This window comes from Pteropus medius, unplaced genomic scaffold, assembly GCF_902729225.1.
Source record: "Pteropus medius unplaced genomic scaffold, Ma_sr-lr_union100, whole genome shotgun sequence".
Lineage (NCBI taxonomy): Eukaryota > Metazoa > Chordata > Mammalia > Chiroptera > Pteropodidae > Pteropus > Pteropus medius.
In genome coordinates, this window is record NW_024351731.1 from 5,892,778 (window position 1) to 5,900,736 (window position 7,959).

A 7,959-nucleotide genomic window follows, 5' to 3' on the forward strand; every position below is an offset into this window, starting at 1 on the left:
CCCTGACATTTTTTCCTCCCTGTCCTCAGGGTCCCACGGGGGCAAGCGGCTCCACTGCTGGAGTGCCATCCTGCCCGCCCCCACCCCTCCCTGGACAGTGGGCGGGTCCACAGCCGCCTCCCCTCTGGCCCAGCCCCCCACCCCATGGCCCTCCAGTGGCTCCCCCCGGGGCTGGGGCTGGGGCTGGGGGCCAGGGCCCCGCCCTGCCCACACCTGGCCCAGCTTCTGCCTGGGGTGGTCGCCTTGACTGCGGGGGACCGAGCAAGGGCCCGTCTGGTTCTGAGTCAGAGCTTCTCCCATCACATCTCATTTCCACTTTTCACAGAGCTGCCGTCCGTCCTCAGCTGCCTCCTGACTCAGTTTCCTAAATGACTCAGGACGCAGAGGGGAACGGCAGAGATTGCGGGGCGCCGTCCCTCTCCCCCTCCCCCCCTCCCAGCGGTCGGGTTTACGTCCCTGCCCGTCCGCCGCTGTCCGTTTTCCGCAGGAGAGCGATGAGGTGGCACAGGCAGGCCGGGCCGGGCGCCGAGCCAGGGTTCACGGCTCCGAGACGCACAGCGAGCGCCGAATGGCGCGTGGTCCCTGTGCAGAGAGAGAGGCCTGTGGCATCCGGGCTCCAGGTCACACGGCCTGTAAACGGGCAGCTGAGGTTCACGTTCCTGACCCTGATGTCGTGACGCCGACCCCCAGGCTCCAGGTCCTCAGAGGCCCGGGGCGGTGGCCTCCCGCCATGGCCTTGGGTGCGCGGGGTCAGGGATGGCCGGCGTCCAGTCTCCTCCTCCTTCCAGGTCCTTCCCGGCCCCCGGAGGGCAGCTCTCGGGTATGGCTTCCTGCGGAGGAACTCGCCCCATCTGCGGAAGTGGAGACGTGGCTGTGACGGAGACGCCGCCTCTTGGGGGCTATTGTTTGGCATTTCCTCCTTGGCCTTGGGCCTCGGCTCCAGCGCTGCGCTCAGGTTCCCCGCCTCCTCTGCCGCCCAGCTGCCCAAGGCCTGGGCTCTCCCAGAGGCCCCCAGGCCGTGCATCAGTGTGGAGTCACCGCAGAAGCAGTCACTTAGTCAGTCAACAAACACTCGCCACGGGCCCTGAGACAACTGTGACTCAGCTCCTGGCCTTGAGAAGATAAGGGCGTGGCGGAAGACCCCGAGCCAGACCACTCAGAATCATCCAGAACCATCGAGCTGGCCTTCCCCGAACCCCTCACCACAGAGACTGAGGTAATAAAACAGTCGTTGTAATTTTAGTAAAAGAACAAATTTTGCCATCGTGAACATCTCTCTAAGGGTGCAGGTCAGCTGCACGAAGGATCCTCACGTTGTCTGGGCATCATCACCACCTTCCGCCTCCACAACTTTTGTATCTTCCCAAATGGAAACTGTCCCCATCAAACTCTGACGCCTCGCGGCCCTCCACAGCCCCCCGCAGCCAGCGTTCCACTTTCTGTCTCTCTGGATTTGACACCCCAAGGGCCGCGGATAAGCGAAGCATGTAGTAGCGGTCCTCTTGCAACTGGCTTATCTCGCCGAGTGTAACGTCCCCGAGGTTCACCCAGGTCGTCGCGTGTGCCGGGATTTCCCTCACGTTTGAGGCTGGGAGGCAGTCCCTTGAATGGCGGACCACCGACTCTATCCATTCGACACGGGGTGCTTCCACCTTTCGGTGATCGTGAATAGTGCTGCTGTGAACGCGGGTGTGCAAATAACTTCGAGACTGTGCTCTCAGTTCTTTTGAGTGTACACCCAGAAGTGGGGTTGCCGGATCAGAGGGGAAGACAGAGACAGAGACAGAGATGCAGAGAAGTAGAGACAGACAGACAGGAACACAGAGAAAGACAGAGAGAGAGAGACAGCGAGACATAGAGGAATAGACATGAAATAGATGGATAGAGACGGGAAACAGGGAGAGACAGACAGACAGACGGTTAGTTGCCGAGAGAGACGGAGGGCAGGTCCCCTGCTCGCCCCAGGCCGCGGGCAGTGGGCCAGCGCGACTGTCCAAGTCGGCGTCACACAGGCTGGCCGGAGGGCCCTTGGATTTCTAGCTCCCTCCCTTGTTAAGCTATGGCAAGGCCCCCCCCACGCCCCCGGGGTGGGGGGCAGGGCACCCGACGTCCATATATCATGCGATGACACCAAGTTTGGCCAAAAGAAAACAGCCTGGGGAAGCCCACGTCATCCGGCGTGAACTATCTTGTGGTTAAGGTTGGTTTGGGTGGCTTCCAAGGGAAGTTCAAGTTGCTTTGGCTTGAGAGAGGCACTCATGCCTCAGTGCCTGCGTGTGCGTGTGTGTGTGCGTGTGCGTGTGTGTGCGTGTGTGTGCGTGTGCGTGTGTGTGCGTGTGTGTGTGGCTCAGAGGGATCAAGGCTCTGACTCCCCAGCCGTCACCCGACCCGGGTGTCGACAATCTCCACTTGCACAGCGTGCTCTCCGTCTCCAGTCTCCCCCACACTAATGATGTCATCTGAGCGTCATGGTCCCCGGGGAAACGGGGGCTATTATAGCCTTACGGTTGGAGAAACGGCAGTTTAAAGGGGCAACTCCGTGTCGCAGAGCCAGGACCAGGACTTGGACACAAGCCCCAGGACCCGAGCCCTCCGCTCTTTCTTCCACACGGTGCAGAAACATCCTGCCAGGCCCTTGGCTGAGAGACTCGGAGGTACCTGCATGAGCAAGACAGGCCCCGCCCCGGAAGCTTGGATTTCATTGTGGGTGATGGACAGGTGCACCTGATTCTCTGGGGAGACGATGTGTGTTCCCAGAGAAGAGGAAAGACCCAGCCCCGTGTGAGAAGATCGCAGAGCACCAGGGGGATCCAGGAGGACTTCCCTGAGGAGGTGCCCCATGAACTGGTCTCTGTGCCAGTTATGATTTCCATCAGCTACAAGCACAGCGACCAACCATAGTGACTTAACCAGTGGTGGTGGGGGAGGGGGGAGTATCTTTATCATTAAACAAGAAACCTGGAAGGCGGCAGCCCAGGGCTGGAGCAGGTGGTCACAGGTGAGTCTCCTAGCTTCCTCTTCTACCATCTTTAGAGTGTGGCGTTTGTCCTCACGGTAGCGAGACGGCGGCTCCGACTCTAGGCTTTGGGTTAGCAATCCAGGAAGGAAGAAAGGGAGAGTAAAGGTCAAAAGCGAAAGGTCAGCCCTGGCAGCACCTTCCATCAGGAAGAAAGGCTGAGAGGCCCTGACAATCCCAGAGACTTGTCGCCCAGGCTTCTGTTTGTCCCCAGGGGCCTGCGTTCCGCATGGACCGTGGGGGTCAGTTCTAAGCGGGCAGCATCAGCCTTGTCATTCTGAGCCCTGAGTCGACCGCCACTCAGCCCATCTTTGCCTGCAGCTCCTGCCTGCCTCGCAATCGCCGCCGGTCCAGCGGGGAGACCGACGGTCCCATCGGAGCACGTGCGGCCAGCCGAGCGTGCGGTAAAGCCAGAGCCGCCGATGGCCAGGCGCCTGACCCGGCCTTGAGTGCAGAGAAGACATCTGGCCAGGTGACGTCCACACAGAGGGAAGGAGACTCAGACCTTGCAGCCCCACCCCGGGCCCCTGCCCTGCCCCAAGATCCGATGGTCTGGTTGGTGCTGCAGGCGACTACAGCATTGCCTTGTCACCTCTGCTTCCGGCTGTGACTGGAGCGGTTCACAGCAAAACAACCCTCCTTTCAGAGAACAACTATGAAACATTCCAGCCTTGGGCTGGGAAAAAAATAGAGACTAAAATCGATGCGAGAGCTTGCAGAAGAACTGAGGCCACGCGGAATTGAGGGGCCGTGACCCCAGGAAGGGGGAAACGCTGCGGTCAGCAGCCGCGACGGTACTGGAGTTCCCGGCCAGCAAGGCAGCCGGCCCGAGGAGAGGAGAAGAAACCAAAGAGCGGGGAGGGGACATTCTGTGCAGCTACTGCCCTCAGGCTGTTTGCCGAATCCTGAGCTGCTCAGATGTGAGAGGCTAAGGAATCCAGAAAACAGTGGCTCCTATGAGGTCGAGCTGATAAGCTGAGCTTTCTGTGTCTGAGATGCTGAAGGAAGAGAAGATTGGCATTCAGAGCCATCCAGGGAAGATGAAGCTCGGTAAACGCCCCCGGGGTGCAGCGCAGACCCCACAGGGATGCTCGAGGCTCTGCGAGTCAGGGAGAGACCAGTCCTGGCAGAGCCTGAATCTGGTCTCATTTCTCTCTGGGACTCACTGGTCCCGAGTGGTTTTGCTCCTACTCGCATAGTCAGAAGAAAATCAAACCCTCTCTGGAGGACGGGAGAAGCTTCCAGAGGTTCCACGATTTTTTCAAACAGAAAGTCTGGCATTTAATTTAAAAAAATTACTATTATCGAATAGAGCCAATAAAAGACAACGACATCAACAACAACAAAATAACAAAGACAAACAAAAAGCCCACGTAATAGAAACAAACCCACAGGTGATGCAAGTATTGGATTTGAAATGTGACTAAAATGTTCGACATATAGATATCAAGAAGGAGAATTTCAGAAAGCCGGAACTTCGAAAAGAACCAAGTGGAGGTTATAGAGCTGGAAAACATAGTAACTAAAACTAGCAACTCAATAGATGGTTTAACAGCAGATTGGATACAGCGGCAAAGAGGGTTAGTGAACTCGAATTTAGATTCGTAAGAAATGCTCGGATGGAAACATGGAAAGAGAAGGTAGGATGGAAAATACAGAAAAGTACATCAGAGAAATATGAGTCACCGCGAAGAGTTTAACTTATGTGAAATGACAGTCCTAGAAGGACAGGAGAAGAGAAAGCGGAGGAGATACTTGAAAAAATAATGGCCGAGCATTTCCGAATTGGCAAAAGACATCACGCCACAGATTCGAGATCCTCTGAGATCCCCAGACAAGGAGAATAAAAAGATCACGCCTGAGCACATCATTGCCAAACTAGTGACAAATAAAGTCAAAGAGAAAAATCTTAAAAGCAGCCAGTGGAAAAGGCGCAATTAGTTTGAACAGAGCAAGAATAACACTAAGATGCCTTCTCGGAAGAAATGATGGAATCCGGAGACGATCTTTAAAATGCTGGAAGAAAGCCATCGACGGCTCAGCCTTCTGTACTAGGCTAAAAGATGCTTCAGAGCTGAATGTGAGATCAAGATGTTTTCAGATTTCTCGACCCACACTACAAGACACACGAAAGGGTCGTCGGGCAGAAGGAAAATCACACCGGACGGAGGGTGTAAAGTAGGGATGAAGAGTGCCAGACAAGGTAAATAAGTAGCTAAAACTAAATAAATATTGATGGGTTAATAATATATCTTAAGGGATTTAAAACATGTGTACAACAAAAATAACTTATAAAAAGTGTCATCAGTGAGAACTGGCAGTCTTACCTGAGACGTGGCCAAAACATGCACCTCCAGGATACCAATGTGCCCACTGCCACCTAGTGGCGACATGCTATATTGCAGGGGAAGTATAGGAGAAAAGTTTCGCGAAGCGTAGCAACCAAAAACCTGAAGTTATAGGTGGCGGTAACGCGGCACCCTGGCGTCGAGTTGTTCAGTGTTTCTTGAATGAATACATCATTGCCAAGCTGCTCCGTCAGCTGCTTTTGCTTCACTATCTTCATGATTTCTTTGCTGCCCTCGTTTTAAGAGTAAAATTGTTTTCCCTTGCATTTAGAATTTTAAAAATACCCCCAAAAGTGTAAAAGCAAGAAATATCAATCATTCATGGTTTCGGTACTCAGTTTCCAGAATTAATTTGGTTAACGGTCTTAAAAGGGTTTCTTCCCATCTTTAAAAATAAACGGTTTTCACCCGTTTTATATAACGGACGTCGGTGTAAGGTGTGGTTTGCAGAAAGTATTCAGCCACCCAGAGGGTTGAAGACAATTTAAAAACCTCTGCTCAAGGTCAGCCCTCAGGCCCTTGCAGCTTGCAAAGGCCCCGAGTTCCAGAGAGCAGAGATCTTTCTGCCTAAACACACGCAGCTCATTCGGAAGTCCAGCCACACGTCTGATTGCGGTGTCATTACCTTGCACCCTAATCGGCAGCGGACACAAGCCTGCGGGTGTGGAAACTACCCTGTGATCTGGCTCCAAATTGGATGAGGCAGAAGGTGCTGGAGCCCAGGCACACGAGGAGGTGGCAGGAAGGGAGTGAGCTATGCTTGGGCTCCAGCTCCGTGCCCGGCTCTATGCCCTGGTCCTCATCGTCCAGCTTTGGTACAGTCTCATGAGAGCGTTGGCCTCCCTTCTCTCCTCCTTCCTTCCTTTCTTCCTCCCTCCCCTCCCTCCCTCCTCTTTCCTTCCCTTCCTTCCTTCCTTCCTTCCTTCCTTCCTTCCTTCCCTTCCTTCCTTCCTTCCTTCCTTCTTCCTTCCTTCCTTCCTTCTTTCCTTCCTCCCTCCCCTTCCTCTTCCCTCCCTCCTCCCTCCCCTCCTCCTTCCCCTTCCTTCTTTGCATAGTTACCAAGCACCTGCCTGTGTCAGGCTCCGGGGACACAGGGGTAGAAAGGCAAAGCTCATGTCCCCAAGAACTCACAGCCCGTGAGAGCATCGACAAGGAAATAGCTGTGATGGAGGTGGGCGCAGGAAGCAGGGGAACCCCGAGAGATTCAGGGACGGCTCCCCAGTGGACTTAACGCCAGAGCTGGGACCTGAAGGTGAGGGAGGGCCTTCCAGGTGGAGGGAACCGCGTGAGCGAAGGCCCAGAGGCAGGAAAGAGCCCGCCCAGTCTGGGAACTGCCCGCAGCTCTTCACTGTGGGAGGGCGATGGGAAGATCTATGGGGTCAGGAGCCCAGGTCCAGGGAGTCAGACGGGCTGGGCTGGGGTCCCCTGACTCACTTCCTGGACCCTCTGCCTCCTCGACCTCCTTCGCTCCTGGGCTGCTGCGGGAGGAAGGGGCACTGGCCTCGGCTGCACAAAAGGAGGCTTTGACATTGGAAAGAGGGAGTGAGGAAGGGGGGGCGAGCTGGTGTGTATTTTTGGATGCTTCTCAGGAATCCACCCTCCTCCACTTCCATGGCAACCAGGCATCTGGGGGAGCTACCTGCAGGCTGGGGAGCTTCTGAGAGGCTAAGTTGAGGGCGAGGGGGGCTGGGGGTGGGGAACTCTTGCTCAGGGAGAGGGCGAATGCAGCTCTGTGGCCCCGGGCAAGCTGCTCCCCTCTCTGAGCCTCCGCCTGCATCCGGAGCACGGGGATAACCATCCAGCATTGGCAGGGCCGAGAGTGGCGCTCTGCTCCCGTCAGCCCAGGTCCTCGGGCGGCAGATGCCCAGGCGGGATGAGTTAGGGGGAAGGCCCGTGACGTAAGGGAGGGGCTGGGAGCACCCTGCAGCTCGAGGTCTGAGCGGGCGTCTCCTGGCCATCGGCCGTCGTCTCTCTGCACAAACCCGTCTCCCCACCGAAGCAGGGAGCTTAGCTGTTCCCAGAACTCAGTGAAGGCAGCGGAGGGGGCAGGGGGTGGGAAATGAGGGGGTGAGCCTGTGTCTGTCTCCTGGGGCTGCTGTGCCTCTTGATTCTGGACTGGCTGAGACAGGCGCGAGCTCGCCCGCATCCTTGGAGGCAGATCCACATCGAGGGGTCGGCAGGGCCGAGCTCCTTCCGAGGGCTCTGGCTGAGAGTCCTCCCTGCCTCTTCCAGCTTCTGGGGGCTCCTGGTGATCCTTGGCTTGTGGCCGCCACCCTCCAATCTCCGCCCCTGCCTTCGCGTGGCCTCCCCCCTGTGTCTCCGTGTCCCTCCTCTTCTTACAAGGACCTCGGTCACTGGATTAGAGTCCACTCTACCCCGCCGTGACGTCATCGTAGCTAATCACACCTGCAAAGACCCCATTTCCAAATAAGTCACATTCGGGCTTTGGGGGGACGTGTCCCCCCGCTATAAGCCTATTTTGGGCAGCCTGGGTGGTATGTTTAAACAGGGCCCTGGGGAGGGGCACTCGGGGTGGTGACAGGGGTCACCAGAGGGGCAGGCCGGGGTTCGCAGCTTCGGGGGTCAGTGGGTCTG

General features: G+C 56.5%; 1 long non-coding RNA gene across 1 annotated transcript; it reads right to left on the reverse strand.

Moving 5' to 3' along the window:
• Positions 1-224: 224 nt before the first annotated feature.
• LOC120588755 (uncharacterized) lies at positions 225-6,173 on the reverse strand. The gene is made up of 3 exons (XR_005649309.1): positions 5,344-6,173; positions 2,959-3,082; positions 225-851 (listed from the first exon to the last, which is right to left on the reverse strand). It is a non-coding gene; the product is annotated as an uncharacterized LOC120588755 (long non-coding RNA).
• Positions 6,174-7,959: the final 1,786 nt, after the last annotated feature.